At 36.7% G+C, this 19,871-nt stretch overlaps 1 protein-coding gene and 1 pseudogene across 2 annotated transcripts in view; one reads left to right on the top strand and one right to left on the bottom strand.

The window, feature by feature from the left end:
- Exoc6b (exocyst complex component 6B) overlaps window positions 1-19,871 on the top strand; it is a 466,935-nt gene that overhangs the window by 41,752 nt on the left and 405,312 nt on the right. The window lies entirely within an intron of this gene.
- LOC117715886 (small nucleolar RNA U13) lies at window positions 14,852-14,961 on the bottom strand (annotated as a pseudogene).

Raw genomic sequence — 19,871 nt, 5'->3', positions numbered from 1 at the left:
ATAACTCTGAAAAGGAGTGTGGTGGTTTTTTTTTTTTTTTTTTTTTTTGGTCAAACTTATTAGAGAACTGCAGGTTTTTGATGGAAGATTTTGGGGAGACCTGATGAAGTATATGATCTTGGACCAGATGCTTTATAGTAGGATGTGAAAATGATCTAAACATGGTTGGACAGTCAACAAAATTGAAATGTGGACTGTATTTAGACTATAGTTGTATCACTTTAAATTTGGTAGCGATGCTGTAATGAAAGAAGTCTACACTACTGGTTTAAAAACTTACTTATTTTGTGTGAGCATGTGTATGAGTAGGTAAGCATATGATGTGTAGGTCAGAGGACAATTTTTGTGAATCGACTCTTGCCTTTCACCTCATTTTTGCATGGCCTCTCTTTGTTTTGGTTTTTGCCACTTATTTGTGTACCTAGGCTAGCTGGTCCATGAGCTTCTAGCTCATTTTCTTGTCTTTGCCTCGCATCTCCCAGTACTAGTGCTGGGATTACAGATTGGCACCACTGTACCTGCCTATTGCAGGGGTGGGGTTGTGTTGTCTTGTTTTACCTGATGAGCTATCTCTATGGCTCCATACTTCTTTTTAAACACGTGAGAGTGAAAGTGCTTACAAATGATTTAGGAAAATAAGAAGGCAAATTCATATGTAGTTAGAAAGAATAATAAAGCAAGCATGGTAAATGCTATAAATTGAATTTTGCATTAAGACTATGCAAGTATGTTCTCAAAATTCAAAATAACTTATATGAATTTAGATTTACTTCAAAAGAAAACTTAAAAACTATAAAGCATGTGTCTTAGAAACAATTTTAACGCATGAATTTGTGTTTCATTTGCTTGAAAACTGAAATGGTTAGAGCAGCTACAGAGGATCCTCTATGCTCTGCTGCCCTCTAGCGTCCTTTATGCTCATGAGCAGCTCTTTCTGCAACTGGGGATTTAGAGCACTGGGATCATCCAGTAAAAGCATATCAAATAAAATACTTTTAAAAATTAAAAGTGATGGTAGTGGTGATATAGTATAGTACTGTGAAGCCACACTTCATGACCCATTTTCTCTCTGTTGCTCCCTTTTGATGCTAGGATTGCCCCTTAAGCCTGCTGTGTAATGACAGTACTTAGGAGCTAAAGCTCCTGGAAGCTGCCCCATCCCTCTCAAGAAACCATTATTTGTTGGGTTCTCACCTAAGGTCAACTATCAAATAACTGTATACTCTTCTTCGTTACCACTAAATATTATTTAATAGTGGTATCGTAGTGTTTTACTTTGTAGCCAAGCATACGGGACTTGACCCATAATGTTTCATATTGATCCCAGTTCCTCAAAGCATTGAGTATCATTTGTTCTCAAAATTTGCTTCAATTTATTTGGCAAGAAAAACTGACCTGAGTTGGCATGAGGTTTTGGTTTTCTGTGTATTTACTGCTTGCGTGATTATTCCTAACTTAGTTCTAGAAACACTAACATCAAGTGCTGCTGGGTTTTTTTTGTCTTTCTGTTTGTCTTTAAGATGTTGGTTTATCGATTCTTCCTTTCAGTCTTGGCTTCTCCAAGAATTTCAGTCCATATCTTTAACTTGTTAATATTGATTAATACTTTGATCATTTTCTTTGACAACTTTAGGACCATATACGCTAACATTTTTGTTCTTGCTTTTTTCCAGTTGCTTGAGCAACATTGCGAATTGTAATTTATGTGTTTATTTTGTAAAACACTCACAGGTTTTTATCTTTGAGTTAGTTTTTCTTTCTTCCTGTGTTTGTCCTCCTCTAGAGATTACTTCTTATGTTTGAGGAACTCCCTTTAGTGTTTTATCTTGTGTGTGTGTGTGTGTGTGTGTGTGTGTGTGTGTGTAGGTCAGATTTTCTTGCCAAGTGAAGTCAAGCTGGTTTTGACAACAAATGGTTTTTCAAAGCCTTAGGGACTTGGGAGTCAATAATGAGAGATCATGGGTAAAATCAAATATGCTTGGTTTAAAAACATAGACGCCTTATTTTTCATGAAAAATGTCTGTATTTCATCTTAGCTTACTTAAAATTATGGAAAACAATATATTTAATATGATATTGGTTCACTATTCTATCTATCGATTGATTGATCAATCGATCAATCTACCTACCTACCTATCTACTTTTGAGACAGGATCTCACATTGTACATCTACCTGGCCTATAGCTTGCTATATAGAACAGGCTGTCTTTGAACTTTAGATATCCGAGTGTCCTGACTTCTGAGTGCTTGGAAAAAAGGTTTGTACCACTGCTCCAACCTATTTTAACCATTTAAAGGCTGCACCTTATAGTGTTAGCTATTATAACCATCTCCAGAATCTTTTTTATTTTCTCAAACAGGAGCTATACTCACAACAGTAAGCTCCTCATCCTCCCGTTCCCCAGTCAGCCCGTGGCAGATGCTATTTTTCTCTTTGACTTCGTGAATTTGAATACCTTAGATGACCATCTGGTATCATCTGGTAATCATCTGGTAATCTCACTGACCTTGTATCCTCAAGGTTGATACAGGTTGTAGCATAAGCCAAAAATGATAACCTCTTGTGTTTAATGCATGAAGATGGATGTATTATTATCTCTATGAGTCCTTGCTTTCAGTTCTTTTGGCTGTAGACCCACCATGATGATAATGGACTAAACCTCTGAAACTGTTATCTAGCCCCAATTAAATATTTGCCAATATAAGAGTTGCTTTGTTCATGGTGTGTCGCCACAGCAATGGAAACTCTAAATAACATATGCTCTCTCTCATGGAATGAGATCTTAAAATAGATATCGGTTGGCCACACCCACAAGTTTTGTACCACCATTGACCCAGCATACTTTTTTTTTTTTTTTTTAACAATTGTTTCTTTATTTTATGTATACTGTAGCTATCTTCAGACACACCAGAAGAGGGCATCAGATCCCATTACAGATGCTTGTGAGCTACCATGTAGTTGCTGGGAATTGAACTCAGGACCTCTGGAAGAGCAGTCAGTGCTCTTAACCACTGAGCCATCTCTCCAGCCGATGTGACCCAGCATATCTCACAGGCAGGACTTACTGTAGGTCAAAGGTAAACAAAGAGTCCTTAAAATTACTCTGCTTCTTTAGGGCTTTTTAAAAAATTTAAAATTTTTTTTAGTTTGTAGTTTAACACTTTAAATTTGTTGAGGGAAAACTCTGTTTATTTCCATCTAGTTTCTCCTCTTCAGAATTCCAATCTCTTATGTCTCTAATTTAAACTACATAATGCCCATAAAACTGTCAAAAACTGATTTTTTTTTTTATACCTCTTAGTCATGGTATTTTGCTTGATCCCTTTACTGGGAACTTGAGTTTCCTCTGCACAGATTTGACAAATGTCTAGAGGGCAAAAAGAAGTGCCCGAAGAATATCAGGTCAGTCCTTCTCATCTTCCCTTCTTCTCCAATATTTTGTTCCCTGAATGTCTGGTTCCCTAAGCATCTCTCAGTTAACTAAGAAAGAACATCAGATACAGGAGGTCTTTGGTGTATCAGTCTAGATTGGAGCGTAGGAAAGGAAAAACTCAAGGGGCCTTCTTGCAAAGGAGAGATTCTAGTAAAAAAGAAGAACCAGGTGGTGGTGGAGAAGGATGACTTTAATTCCAGCACTCAGGGAGGCAGAGGCAGGCAGATCTCTGAATTAAGGCCAGCCTGGTCTATAGAGCAAGTTCCAGGAAGGCCAGGACTACATAGAGAAACCCTGTCTTGGAAAAACAAAAACAACAATAACAACAAAGAAGGGTAATCTTAATAGTCATACCTGGCTTATAAGTGAAGAATATTTGTAAAGTTATAATTATGCAAACATTATTGAGTGGTTTTTAAAAATAAAGCATTGGCAGTCCATGAAGAACAATTATAGAACAGAATATATATATTATCATCCTGCCAGTATAAAATTCGTGTGTACAGTTGGAAAAGGCAGGACAAGAAATAAAAAAGCAAGAGAGAATTAATGTCTTATTTATCCATTGTTAAGAATGTAAAACTAAAAACATTATTATACTATTTATATAAGTAATATTTTGAAAAAATCAAATGGAATAAATATATCTGGAGGAGGATAGAACAATGATATAGTGAGGTTTGGTGATGAGGACAGACTGATTATATAGTAGGAATTATTTAGTTATGTATTATTGTTTATTATAATAGCAATAATTATTACTTACATTATTATAAATCACTGTTTATAAAAGTTCCTGGTGAGTTTCTTTGTAAAATTAGAGTGAGAAATTTTTAAAAAAGTAAGTTGTTCAGAAATGTTAGGTACTATAAATTAATTTTCTTTCTTGCTTTTCAGGTGTTCCTCATGGTATGGTCTATGACATTGTTGCTTATTCCCTTGGTTGCTAATAATAGCAAAGAACTAAATGTGACATTATTTGTTTTTAGGAATTTGCTAGGAACAGAAATGCCCATAAAAGTTAAGATTTATTTCTGTATCTTTGAAAGAATGAAACAAGAGCAAAACAACTGTAACCACTGCAATTGTCATTCATTAATCATTAAATATATGCCAAATGATGTCATGAGCTCTGCATAAACATTTACTATTTGTCCTGTTTTTGTTTTCATCATTCCTTTTGTTTTTCCTTCCTTTTATTCTTTTGTCCTATCACTAAGAATCAGAAACTACAGATGCTCTAATGGATAATAAATGTTTTTATAATTTTTTTTTTTTTTTTTTTTTTACAGAGTAGGGGGCCACAAAAGCAGAAAATTAAAATAAAAAGATCAGGAAGCTCAGGGATCCTCAAAGCAGGATAAACATAAGCAATGAAATTTCACCAAGGTACCAATTAAAAATAGCATGATGCTCTCTCTCATCCTGGGGTGGGGTGGAGAGGGAAGCCAAGAGCGGAAGAGAGAGTTTGCGTTAGTAACAATATGGCAGGTTTAGCTCCATCATCTTCCTGTTTGCCTCATTTGTCCTGTTCTTTGTCCACTTTTCCTCTGTTCATTCTTGTCACCTTTGCTGATGTTTTTGTTTGGTTTTGTTATTCTCATTAACTGAGTTAGGACAACCAGGTTGTTTTCCAGGGTTTAGTTGTACTCATGTTGTTTTACTAGGTACAGCTTATGAGGGGTTTGTATTTATGTTTTTGTTGGTTGTTGTAGGTTTTAATATATGTCTTTTCCTTATCAGACTCTGTGTTTAAATATTATCCTTCCTTTTTTTGTTTGGTGTAAGGTTCTTATAACAGTTGCTTCATTTTCTTCATTTGTCTTTGAGACATTATTAATATACAGCTTATTTCTCCATTTTATAAATTCCATAACTGAAGTTCCTTCTTGTTCTCTTCCTTTTCTCCCTTCTCTTCTTTCATCTCATTATAAAGTTACCTTCTGAAGAAATTTTAAAAAATGATAAAATCTTACATTTACCACTGTACATGCTTTGTTTCTTTATGCAGACCCAGATAGTCGTTATATTTTATAGTCTCTGTGACAAATCTCTCTTTAATATTCCTTACAGTTCACTTTGACAGTGAAGTCTTATAGATTTTATCTAAAAGAGTCTTGTTCTTTGGTTTTGAAGGATGTAGAGTTAGTTGTAGGGTTACAGTTTCTCTTTCAGCACCAGAAAGCCGTTTTCCATTGTCTGCTTACTTGTAGAAGTATGCTTGCTTTTTCTTTTAGGATTTATAACTTTTTTATTATTTGTTTTCAGTGACCTTAACACATTTCTGACAGATGTTTTGTACTGCTTGTTTTTATTTCATATTGGTGTAACACTTAAGTGGATACATGAGATTTTAGTACTAACTTCCATACAGATTTGTAATTAGTATTAATTGTAGTTTCTGGTACATTCCTTCATTAATTACAATATAGGCTCCTTCAAAGGGAAACATTTAAAACTTCGTTTTGTTTTTGGTAAATACATATCAAATGAAACATATGATTGGAAATTGCCTAGACCATGCAGCATTTCCAGTATGCTAAGTTTTTGAGAAAAAAAATTATTTCGTTTCCTGAGGCCATTGATTATTTTATTTAATTACTTAATATTTCTCTTTTTAAAAGTTTATTTTTTTCCATTTTGGTGCAACTTAAAAATGTGACTCCTCATTAGTTAAATAGTTCAGTTACTCCATTCATTGAAGAGCTAGAATGAGACAGTGCTATCTCATAGCTTTTACATAGTCCTGAATATGAACGTCAGGGAAGTGATACATTTCTGTCTTTGTTTCTTTGGTGATGATTGGGACAATGTCAGATCACTAGTATGTTTAGGTTAAGGTTAATCTGTGTAGAGTATTAGCTTCCCTAAAGAAGTAATGTGATCTCTACCAGGTTGAGTGATGAACATACACCCTGGGACAAAGATAGGTTTCTAATAGATTACACTCGTAGATCTCTTGACTTTTTATAGTCTGTTAGTTCCTGTATTGAACATATCACACAGCTTTCGTGACCTAAGCTTTTTCAGAGAGATATGTCTTACCATGTTAAGCTTCATGAAAAAAAATTAATATTATTGAAGTAGTATTTCCCAAATTTTTATTTTCAGTGTTATTATTTAATTTTTGTTAGGATTTATTTTGTTCAGTTTTATTTAGGTTATTTTTAAAACCTTCTTGACCTAAATTCATACAGATAATTATTTCTCAAGTTTGATTGTCTTTCACAGTTTTAGTAATAAAATCATAGTTTTGTATCATTTATATAATTGATCATATATTTAATTTCTTCATTCAAATGTTAAGACAAATTATTGAATAGAGTGGATATTAAAGTGCCCTGTGTAGGGTTAATCACAAAACTGTTCTAAAACTGGAACTGTGACCACTAGGCTAACCTGAATTTGGAACAAAGAGGGGCATCTAGGAAGGCTATCTGTGCACAATGGCAGTCTGTTGGGAATGTCATACAGTCAAAGGGTCTGGATGCTGACATTTGAAAAATATTTCTTGATGGAGCATATGTGACCTCAAAAATTATGAATTGTCTTAAAATTTCTTTTCAAGGGAAAGACCATATGAAAGGGAGGGTAAACAAAATATTTTGTTTATAATTTGCTGTAAAGATGACTTATTACAGTTTAATATTAAACAGCTCTGTAGGCTCAAAATTTATCTCACTTGGTTCTAACTGGTGTTTCTCTCTGACACATGGTGTGAATCAACTGTCCTTCCAACTTGAAAGAGCAGAGAGTTCACTGACGCAATCCTTTGTTCTAGGGGAATTGTTTCCATTGTGCCTTCAAAAGGGAGGGACATGAAAAGCCTTGGCTCATGACAAGTTCTTTCCAAGTTAGACACAGTTGGGGGCTGAACACTGGCCTGAGGAAGTGAGGTCTATTTCCTCAACTTTCTTAAAGGTTAACATTAACCTTTTTGTATCTCTCTTTAAAAACTGCACATCAGAAACTTTTCATTCATGTGTTTCTATTTTCCAGGGTTCTTCCTTAGATCCTAGAAGGTGCTTGGGTTTCTTTCCTTCTCCATAGCAAATCTACTTTTGAGAAGGTCGAATGACAAAGATCACTGTCCTGAAAGGTCTTAAAAGAATAGAATCATTGACTGTAATTGTAAAATCTTGTAAATCATAGGTTCAAAATAACAGTTGAATGCATGTAGTAATATATAAAGACATTAGAAGATTCATGCATAGGGTATATGACTGTGAGTAAACTTGTCATTAGGTTGTTTTTAGTAGAAGCCAAGTGACTGGAGAGGGATGTTACATTGCTAGTCTGCTTTTGCTTTGGAATTTGCTAGTGTTAAGCCAGGCAGTGGTGACCTTTAATCCCAGAACTGGGGAGGCAGAGGCAAGCAGATCTCTGACTTTAAGGCCAGCCTGGTTTACAGAGCAAGTTCCAGGATAGGCAGTGCTAAATAGAAACTACCCACCCTCTACAACCTGGGAAAAAAGGGAAAGAATTTGCCAGTATTTATAGGATGCATTGTATCCCTGACACCGCTATCAGTGTTTCATTTGTATTTCTCTTTTTGTGTGCACACTGCTGAATGAAGTGGTAGCTATTTTTAATCTACATTTCCCTGAGCTGGAATTTGAATTATAGAAAAACTAGCCTATGGTCACCAGCTAATAAGTAGCAGAATCAAGACTTGACTCTAAGAAGTCTGGCTTTGAAGTCTGTGCTATTGAACATTGAGCCCCGTGGCCTGTTTTGTTATGCTTTAAGAATAGACCCTATTGGAACTTGCCCTGAGAATGGAAACTTGCATTGAAATGTACTTATATGTTGGATATTGGAATAATTTTGTTTACCTAGGGAAGGGAGGGATCAGGACCTAGTCTTTGTTTTTTTTTTTTTTTTTTTTTTTTTTTTTTGAGAGTAAAAATAAGATAAATAATAAGTTTTAAGAAAGCAAATTTTGGTTTTAAGAACTTTACAGTCAGGGCTGGAGAGATGGCTCAGCAGTTAAGAGCACTGACTGTTCTTTCAGAGGTCCTAAATTCAATTCCCAGCAAGCACATGGTGGCTGACAACCATCTGTCATGGAATCCGATGCCCTCTTCTGGCGTGTCTGAAGACAGCTACAGTGTATTTATATAAATAAATAAACCTTAAAAAAAAAGAACTTTGCAATTGCTATGGATATGGGATTGATTGCTGTCTAATGTATGAACTTACTAGATGTGGCAGCATACTGGAAAAACTTGTTGTGCTATGAAATTAGATTGTATTGCCTCTGAGATTTCTTCTTTTTCTGTAGATTGCTGTATTAAACAGAAGCCATTAAAATAATTATTCTTTGTGTTGTCCTCAAAGGAGAAAAAAAAGGTGGGGGAGGAAAGAGGCTGATTTGATATCTAATGGAAATGTGTGCTGGTTTAACTTTGGTCTAAACCATGAAAGTTAAAATTTTGTTTTTTAAATTTAATTCACTCCCATCCCTCAAATGTATTTTCTTTTTGAGACAGACTCATTCACTATGTATCCCCGGCTAGTCTTAAATTTGTGATCTTCCTGCTTCTTCTGTCTTTTGGGTTTTAGGATTATAGGCTTTGGTCACCAGAGCCCATGAAATTGTTTTTTATAGTTTTATGCTGTTTTATACTGATAGAGAACTTTTTGTATATTATGAGTATGGAATAGGAAGCAAGAGAAAGGTCTCTTTTTTAAGTTTACAAGTAAGATTTCTTAGAAACATACAAGAGATTCCATCATAGCAAACATTGGAGCTCTTCCTTTCCCTTTTGAGGGATAATGAAAGCACACTAATTAAATTAATTTTGAGAGTATGATCAACAATAAGAGAGTAGTTGAAAAAGACTTTATTTTTATTTTGTATTGCTTTAACTTTTTATTGATTCTTTGTGAATTTCCTATCATGCACTTCATCCCACTTATTGCCTGACCTTTCCTATCTGCCTTCTGCCCTTGCAACCTTCCCTACAAAATAAAATAAAATAAAATAAGATATAACAACAACAACAACAACAACAATAAAGTCTTGTCATGGAAGCTATAGTGTGTCACACAGTGCACCCTTTTGTTCACATATCTTTAACTTGCAAATGTTCATTGCAGAGAGTCATTGGTCTGTTTCAAGGCTTTTAACTTCTGCTACACTGTCAATACTGGATCCTCCTGGGGAGTTGTTGTCCTGTGTCATGGAGATCCTGGAGCTTTGGATCTGCAAGATTGACCCTTTCATTAGCTCCATGGGGTAGATCTTGGGGTGGGCCAACTCCAAAGCCCTGGATCTGGGCCTGGGAAGTAGCTGGTTTGGTAGCCCAACAGGGTGAGCTCTCTAGCACTGCCCAGCCAGCTCACCCAATGCCTCAGCAAGCAGAGGGCAGGGTCATCTCTCCCATTCTCATTCCCTCGAAGCTGGCTCACTGGCACTTTTGCCACTATAGCCAGCTCTACTGTGTTGCCCAGCTAAGGTCCGGGGCATGCTCTCCAGAATGCTTCAGCTGATGAGGGGTGGAACCAGTTCTTCCTTGTCAGGGCCAGCTTACCCACCTGCCTCAAGTGGCAAGGGGTAAGGAGGGTAAGAGGGCATTTCTCCTTCCCCCATGTCATCCCATGGTAGATGAAGGATGAGGCCAGTTCTGTTCTTATGACATTGGGACCAGCTCTCCTGCCTGCTTCAGGTAGCAAGGGGCAGTAGGGGGAAATGGGAGGCATGGAATGAGGAAGTGGGGGCGTTAAAAAGGGGGAGAGAGTTCATCTCTCCCTTGCCCACTCCAACCTATGGCAAATGATGGGTGAGGTAATATATATATATATATATATATATATATATATATATATATATATTAACCATTTTGTTTCTTAAGACAGAGTCTCTATAATCCAGGTTGAGCTTAAACTTGATAGCTAAGGTTGACCTGATTTTATTATCTCTGCCTTTCAAGTGCTGGGATTATGGAGCTGTGTCTTCAGCCTGGTTTATTCAGTGCTGGACAATCCAAGACGTTTCGCATTTTGTATAAGCATTTTTAACAGATGAGCCATATCATCTCCCACCCCCCAGTTTTGTAGCTCTGTAACTTAGGGCAATCCTCTTGTGTCTTCCTTTTGGGAGCTGGGATTACAGGTGTATGCTACTACCTCTGGCTGCCACTCCATAGTTCTTATTTTTCTTTTATTTTGATAATTTTTAAAAAATATTTGGTCCCATGTTAACCCCAAAGTGTTTGTTCTTGTTTACTGCTTATTTTAGTTAACATCTCACTATTTACTGTGACTCTCGTACTGTTCTAGATTTTTAAAATGCATTTTCTTTGTTCAGTCACTAAAAATAACACTTTAAGTAAAACATTAGAAACAGAAAGGTTATAAAGAAAGTAAGAATCAAAGTCAGGCATGGTGGAATCCCATGCATAAACTCTGCCTTTAAAACAAAACAAAGCAAAAAAAAAAAAAAAAAAAAAAAGCAACAAGAAGTAGGAGTCATATTTATCTAGGTATTTATTATTATTATTTTTATGATTTTTCTTACTGTTCCTTCTATTCCTACATATTTCTAAGAATATAAATGTAAATATTTGGATATATGTACATAGCTGTTGAGTGGATATATGGTTTAAATACCTTGTTGTTTTCATCTCATCTTGCTTTTTCTCTTTTCTACTCTTAAAAAAACCCTTTCCTCTTACCTTTTATATTTCTATTTTCTTTATTTTTTATTTTTTATTTTATTTTGAGAAAGGGTATCTCTTATACCTTGGCTGTCCTAGAACCTACTCTGTAGACAAGAGTGACCTCAAATTCACGGAGATCTAAATGCCTCTGCCTCCCAAGTGTTGAGATCAAAGGCATGCACTGCCACCACCAAGCTCATTTTGTTATTCTTGATAAAATTGTGGTAATTGTAGTAGTAATAAATGACATTTCTGTGTAACAGAAGTCTTGGAAAGATTGCTTCCTATGCACACTGATGATAATAACTACTCCAGGGGTGTCACTGTCTTAGACACTGTTTATCTGTGAAGAGATACCCTGACCTCAGTGACTCTAATGAAAGAAAACATTTCATTGGGGCTTGCTTATAGTTTCACCTTGTTAGTTTATTATCATCATGGCGGGGAGCATGGTGGCACATAGACAGACACGGTGCTGAAGAAGTACTTGAGAGTTCTGCAACAGATCCACAGGCAGCAGGAAGAGAGAGACTCTGGGCTTGGCATATGCTTTTGAAACCTCAAAGCTCACTTATTGACACACTTCCTACAACAAGACCATACCTCTTAATCATTCTCAAATAGGGCCACTTCCCGATGACAAAGCATTGAAGTATATGCACCAATATATTGCATATATTTCAATGCATTCTTATTCAAACCACCACCGTTGTATTTGAGGGATAGCTGAGTTACTATATGGAAGATGTTCATTTGACATTTTGACACAGATTTAAAAGATGCTTCCTTTGATTATGATTTAGAAATGTTGAATTAGGTATATCCTTTTTAGTGTGAGTGGCATGGGAACAGTTTTTCCCAGAATCAGTCCATGTCATAGGATTAATTTTTCTGTGCTTTTTTCATGGCTAGCAATATAACCCCCACTTTGAGTTGGCACACATTCACTTTGCAGACAGACAGACAGATACACATGTGCGTGTGCGAATGCGCGCGCGCGCGCACACACACACACACACACACACACACACCCCCCTTTCAGTACCACATTCAGGTGTAAACTGATCTAGCTTTTCATCATGGCACCAGGTCAAAATTTCCTGTGTACTCTTATGATTACAGAAGGGCTTAGTGGAGTGTTCAGTTCAGGCCAGACTAAAGTTATAAAAATCGGTAGGTAACAGCACACGGAAGATTGTTCCTGTCTTCTTTCTATGTCAGTGTTATGTGGGACTGGTTGGGTACTGATGCTTATCATTACAATAGAGAGTTCTGGGCTACTTCCACAAATCTTTAATAAACACCACCTTGTCCTTTTCTTTAAAAACAAAACCAAACTTCGCCAATAAATTGAGAGTTAACTTGATAATTTAGAGCATATAACCATGCTATTTGGAAGCTGTCTGACTGTTTCCATTGTTGCAGTCTGATTGTCCATGGTTTAATCATCAGGAGTTGTGAAGGAAGGCAGGGGGGAAAGGGGAGGTGCTGCAGGCTGCACAGTATCATAAAAAATGTCCACCTGGAAGCAATTTTTTCTAAAAGCCCTTAGGGACTGCTGTCACCCTCCCCCTTCAATTGGCAGTAAGGACTAGAAACACCAGCTTCCCTTGGAACCAGCCTTTGTTGCTCCCAGCTTCCAGAAGGGCTAGAGGAGAGCTAGGGAAATAACAAATTATTCCCAGATACTCTTCTATAAGAAATTCCCTTGAACCTTTTTTCTTCTTTTCCTCTGGTTCTTTCTGTATTAATATTTTAGTTGAAGTACAGATTATTTGCAGTAATATGACTCAAATTTACTCTTTAGTCATAGTGTTTATTTTCTCTAGTGCCTGTCCTTGTAGAAAGTTGAAGGTCTTTGAGTCCTGCCATAGGCCCTGTGTCACTTTATAATGCCTTCTCCGAGGAATGTAGGAATTGTTTCAGGTGTGAACTCTGAAGGAACTCATGGTCCTGTGGGAGTGATACACATGTCAGTGAATTGTATGTATGTGGTGTTCAGTGTAGCAGCCTTTCAAAGATATGAACAAATAAAAATTTTCAGGCAAACGAATCTTAACCCTCCACCAGTGAAATGTCCCTCATAGTGCTTATTCACTCTTAGGCCTGTTTCCAGTGGGAGCAGAGGGTCGAATGAGGTGTTTGGTAATGGAAGGATACTTCTTTTGATGGACTTACCCCCTACCACACATTATTTCCTAAGGTCAAGGTCAGTTCAGATTTTTATTCTCAATATGAGGGTTAAGTGGTAAGTGGTGATACCATGGCTGTGAAAGAATAACTCACCCCTCACCACTCCAAATGAAGGGTAACCGGGCATTTCAACAGATTTTGTAGTGTATTCCTTCAAAAACAGACTATTATTGTATGCTATAACATAGTATTTTTTATTACATTTATTTGTACGTGTCTATATGTGTGTAGCATGGGTGGAGGTCAGGGGACAACTTGCCAGATTTGGTTCTTTCCTTCATATTGTAAGGCTTAGCAGCAAGTAAGTACATTTACCTTCTGAGCCATCTTGCTGGCCCTACCTGTTTGCTTTTGGTAGCAGTTTTTTAATTTCTTCAGTTTTGGAATTAAATGTTTAATGTTTCTTTTTGTTTTGGTTTAAATGTTTGCTATTTCTTTAAATATATTATCTACTTTTAATTTATACATATCAGTTTTAAGCCTGGGTAAATCTTTGATTCTTTTTAAGTTTTTTTAAATGGTCCATGTTCTAAGATTTTTTTTTTTTGATACTTAAATTCTACTTTAAAGAACTATTACTTCTTAGAAGTCTTAGAAATATGAATTAAAATATATAAAATATATTTCTCTAGAGAAGATTTATGCTTATTCAGTCAGTTATCTGTGAACATCGGGAAGGAGATTGCTTCTAAAATAAATAACAATTATTATTTGTGAGATGATATTCTGCTATGTTTCTTGGGCATGGTTTGAACTTGAACTCAAGCAATTGATCCTTCTACTTCTGACTTCCTTAATGCTGGGATTAAAAAACGCACCTCCATACCTAGCCCTAAAATGAAGAGTTTGACATATTTTGACTACACAGATATGAATAGTATGACTATGAGACTTATTCTTTGGTTTAAAATGACTAGAAGTTTTTCTTTCCCCTGTAACCAGACTCAGTACCAGAGGAGGAAGGTCTCCTTGCAGGCTCCCTTTTCCCTTGACTGAGATATCTTGGTTTTATTCATTTTGAGGTCCCCTCATTTTTCTCTTTGACTCCTGTTCCTTTTACTGCAGTCACTGGATATGTTCTTTATTTTCTTTACAGGGAAGTCATGCACTAATGGTCTAGAACCTTAGTTTAGATTTTTAGGATTTACTACCAGGATTTTTTCATAGTGTGTCTATTGCTCTTGGGGAGCATCATCTTATTTTGCTATTTTGTTTTCTATTAACATTTTTCTGCATTGAAACAACTCTATTATCCTTTATTGGTACCTCAGGGTTTTCAGTATTAGGAACTTAATTTTGGAGTATTAAATTGCTCTGGCTGGATTGGACTCACTGTGGAGATTAAGCTGGCCTTGAACTTGCAGTGATCCTCCTACTTAAGTCTTAGAATGTTGGATTTACAGGCATGCGCCACCCTGCTCATTCATTCATTCATTCATTCACTTTAAAAATTAGTTAATTTTTATTTCTTTAAAGACAGGGTCTCATTTTATCCCAGGTTGACTTACTATGTAGCTCAGGATTTTAGTCACACACCCTCCTCAGGCATTCTTTTTCTCATGCCAAATGGGTAATGTACCCAACTTCATAACAAGGTTTGAGGGTGGTATGTGTCACACAGTGATTCGAATACTTAGCTTAATCATCTTACTTATGAACTAAAAAATGATCCCACCTCAAGTATTCTTATTTCTCATCTTATAATTAGTAACACTCACGATTCAGCTAAAAAAAAAAAAAAAAAAGTAATGGAATAAATCTTTTTGCTTTTAACACAAATTTGTACAAAGGACAAAATAAAGGCACTGACAAACTTCGTTGAGACTTTATATCTGATGATGATGATTTGTTCCAACAGGGTATTACCCAGGTTTTGGTTATGACAGTGTCTGTATACTAAAGTTGTACTACCTTTGCTTTTATTGGTTTATTTTCTGTTTGATTTCTGTTGTTGATTTGGCTTATATTTTATGACAAGATTTTCTCTTCTGAGACTTTCTAATTGTATTTAACTCAAGTCACATTCTTTGGAAGCCTCTTTGGCTATTTAGTTGCCATCTGAAGCTGCCCCACCCAGTTTTTGAAAGTGCCCACTTCTGGCTTCCTTTCTTGCCTGAGGCAGAATTTCCTTACAGCATCCTCTTGGTTATATGGGCTGTCTTAGTGAAGCTAGTCAGATACATTGGGATCTGGAAAGATAGAAAAAGCATTGGAATGTGTTTGCTCTCATATGGTGTTACAAAAACATTTAGGTATTATATTAGTTGCCTTTTGTATTGCTTTGATCAAATACTTGACAAGAAGTAACTTCAAGGAGGAAGGCTTTGTCTTGGCTCCCAGTTTAAGGGGATACAGTCTATCATGGTGGGAAAGGTAGGGTGGCAAGGGTAGAAAGTGGTTGGTTATATTGCACCACAGCCAGAAAATATAGTTATGAAATGTTACTACTCTAGAGTTGGTCTGGGAGAGTGGAACCCAAAAATGAGGTGGACTAAAATATCATGCAATAGCCAACTTTATTAAGAGTATCAGACAATTTATATTTTGAGGGTATTTTTGAGGATTAAGCAAGGTCAGAAGAGCAAAGGTCACATGAGTTTAAGCTGTATACTGTCAGGAGGCAAGTCATGCTTGGAAACATCATTCTGAATACTAACAGGTAAAGTGATGTGTAATCTAAAGTAAAACCTTCTCCTCTTATTACATCTGAGAGGGCATGAAAGCGCATTCCAGGAACAACCCATGTTATGAAGGAACGAACAGATATTACAAGACTTCTGTCTTTACTCAGTGTTTTCTTACAAGGTCTCAAAAATCTCACACAGCTTCATTCATAGACTGTGTTCTGCCAATTAGATGCTGGTGGTTGATTGAAAAAAGAAATAAAAAAGGAAAGGATATGACTACTCCTAGGTATGATGGAGGAAAAAGTTTATTTTAGGTAAAAAGGATCGTTGTCAGAGGCAGAGACATGTGGGAGAGTTCAGAGTAGACAAGACCTTGAGACCTGTGTGGAGAGAGGGGTGGGGGAGAGGACGCAGCAGCTGCTGATCAGGACCAAGAGACTGGGCAAGAGAGTAAAGGAACAGGTAACCAAAATGGCTGGATTATATAGGGAAGAGCAGCTAGGGGAAGGGCAGTTTAGGCCATGGGCTGCAGACATGTTTGGTAGTGTGTGTGTGGGGATAACTACATACTAGCCATACTGTGTAACAGGTTGGGACTGAGGGTTGCAGAGAACCTGGTGGCCAGGTCTACTTTGATATGTTAAATAGGCACCTCAGCTGCTTCAGCTTGCTTCTTCCTTTTTTATTGAGTCATACACTCTATCCCAGCTGTTCTCAACCTGTCAAGACCTCTTTTGTGGGGGACTACCTTTTTACAGGAGTTGCCTAAGACCATCAGAAAACATTGATATTTACATTATGATTCATAACAGTAGCAAAATTACAGTTAAAAAATTATGGTTGGGGGTCACATCAATATGAGGAACTGTATTAAAGGGTCACAGCATTAAGAGGCTTGAGAACCACTGCTGTAGCCCATTAAATGGTACATCCTTCCATATTAGTTAACCTATGTAGAAACTGTATCATAGACATTCCTAGAGGCTTGTCTCCTACATTATTCTAGACAAGCTGGCAGATCAACAGTATTAACTGTCAGATGGTTATTGATCCTCTTAGACTTCATTAATTACAATATGCATCTCCAGGTATTGACGATGATATGCAGTGGTCTGTTTTTTCCTGTACCCAGAGCATTCAATTTATAATCCTGAAGTCCGAATATAATCAGTAGACATTCTGAAGTAAGGAGAAGAGATATAAACTCCTTTTGACCTCTTGTAGTTCTCTTTCAACATCATGCTCAAATGTGTTTTTCCACTTTATTTTTAACTTTTGGAATAAACAAAAATACTAATGATGCTTTTATGAAGTTTAATGAGAAAAAAATGTTTGAGGGATAAAGCCATGACAAGTTAAAAAAGATATATGAAAAAGAAAAGACCAGAACAAACTCTGGAATTTTTTTCCTGGATAATCAAAACCAAAACTCCAAACTGAAAATGTTCAGTTGTTTGTGTCTTGAGTTCTTCTTTGTCTCAAGACATATGAGTAGATATGTTTGGTCTTCTGAATTACTCTTGCATCCAACTCTGAAACAAGGGTAAATCCTCATGCATTGCTTGATTTACATTTCCTCTTTGTATCCATTTGTGTCCATTTCAATGGTAGAATCTTTCCACTTCCAGGCCTTGTGAAAACATCTGGTGATAAAATGGGTAAGACAGTCTTTGCACAAGGGAGGACTAATGTTTTAATTTAAGAAGACTGATAATTGAACAGACCATCAGAATATAGTTTAATAAAATTTGTGAGGGCAGTTAGTTACAAAGGAGGTGGGGACGAAAGGCTCTAAGTGATTAGAAATGGTTCTTCTGAAGAAGGAAGGTGTGAGCTGTGGTTTTAAGAGTGGATGAGATTTACTTTGAAGTGGAAGAATTGGGGTAGGATAATTGAGACTGGAGACTGGAGTTTTTAACAAATTGGATACTGACTGTTGTCTTTTTCTTTGATTTGCCTTTGCAAACTGCACCACATGCTGTCATTTAGGATACTTTACTATGCAAATAGCAGAGTATAGAGGGAAGCTTAAATAATTGGTAATTGGCTGACAATGTAGTATCTGGAGACAGCTGGTGAGATTTCTCCACAGACTGGATTCAGGTGTTTTCCACACTTTTCCCTTTCTAAACCTAGATTATTGGTACCATTTCCTCTCTTTTTTAGGGTAGTTGCTTCACCTGCCTGTAAGTGTCTTATTTTTACAGGGCAGTGTTTAGGGTAGGAAAAGCAACTTTTTACACACTCTCCTCCCCCCACTTTGGCCTTTCACTAACAGATTTCCCTTTTCCTTGGTTAGAGTTGTATCACACATCCTTATGTTAACTGGTCACTGACAAGGTAACTTAATGTTTACCTCTAGTTGTAGGATAGGAAGGTGAAACACCAGACAGAGTTGGGGCTGCTCAAACAAACAAACAAACAAACAAAACGGTCAATAGTTGCTGTGTAGACACAGCTAATCCACAACTGACTCACCCTGCAGTGGAATTCTTTCTCCTTTCTTTCCTCTCTCATACTACTCTCCTTTCTCTGCTCCCTCTTCTTTCTCTTTTTAGACAGGGTTTCTTTGTGTAGGCCCTGGCTGTCCTGTAACTCATTCTGGAGACAAGGCAGAGATCTGCCTGCCTCTTCCTCCCTTGTGCTAAGACTAAAGGGGTGTGCCACCACTGCCCAGCTCCCACTTCACTTTCTCAACAAGGTCTTCCCTTTTAGCCCTGGCTGACCTCAGCCTCCTGAGTGCAGAGATTATGAGTGTGTATCACTCTATATGGCTCCTTCCTTATCTTTGGAAAAGCAGATTGAAGCTGATTTTGGCTTTATGCAAGTCATATACTTCTGTAGTGGTTTAGTGTAGGAGAACAGTAAATATTTGTTGAATTCAAGTTTTAAGTGTCACTTTGTTAGTTATAAGCTTTTAAAATAATGCTTTTGAAATCTAGGTTGGAGAGGGATATGGAACAATGCACACTAGGATGCATGAATATACCTTTTGTAAAAACCTTTGGTATATACTAGGGAGGTTTTGAAAATCAGACTCTTAGGCCTCCATTTTACTTGAGTCAACATTACTGTATAAAAATCATTGTTAATTTGTAAGCATTTCTTCCTGCTTACTTTTTACAGTACTAGAATATTCTTGTGATGGAATAGATAAGCAATTCCCTATTGTTTGTTCCATAGTCCTGTTTAACTGTTACGTATCTTGTGTCAGAAGCATAGAGAAGTGCAATGGTATTTCAGAGAGTTTGCCTTTTCTAAGACTGCCTTTTATTTTGGGGGGCTGGGGGGGATGGGTGGTGGGGGCAAGGTCTCAGGTAGCTCCTGCTGGCCTCAAACTTGTGTAGCTGAGGATGGCTTTGAATTCCTGATCCTCCTGTCTCTGCCTTCCTAGTGTTGGCAACATGCCCAGTTTTATGCAGTTCTGGGGCTTTCTGTATGAAAGGTTACACTACCAGTTGAACTACATCCTTGGGCCCACAGATTTGATCAAATTCAATTTTTAGATGTTTTTCACCAGTCTCTTTTATTTAGTTACATCAAATTCCATTTTAAAAGAAATATTAGAAATTGGTCATCACTAGATGGCAGTCTTTCTCCATTTTAGGTTATTTGTTCAGAAGGACAAATAATGCAATACTATTAAGAACAGTGCTGACTGCCAATAGAAAGCTACTTTAGTAGGTCTCTAACTTTTCCAGTTTAAGACTAGTTTATTTTTGCCTTTTGTATCTGAATAGGCCTGTTGGTTATTGATGGCTTAATCTGAAATATATTTGAAATGCTGAGTCTGAGTGGTTTATAAGGTCTGTTCACATATGCTTTTTACTGTGGTAGAAGCAATTTGTAATTAAAGAAATAAAATGCAAATAAATATGTTTTCACCTGTCTGAGAGTTACATGGAAATTGTGTATCCTTTTTTGCTTGCATGTACACACTTCAAACAGAACCA

The sequence above is a fragment of the Arvicanthis niloticus genome, chromosome 9, assembly GCF_011762505.2.
Source record: "Arvicanthis niloticus isolate mArvNil1 chromosome 9, mArvNil1.pat.X, whole genome shotgun sequence".
Lineage (NCBI taxonomy): Eukaryota > Metazoa > Chordata > Mammalia > Rodentia > Muridae > Arvicanthis > Arvicanthis niloticus.
This window is presented reverse-complemented; position numbering and strand designations above follow the sequence as displayed.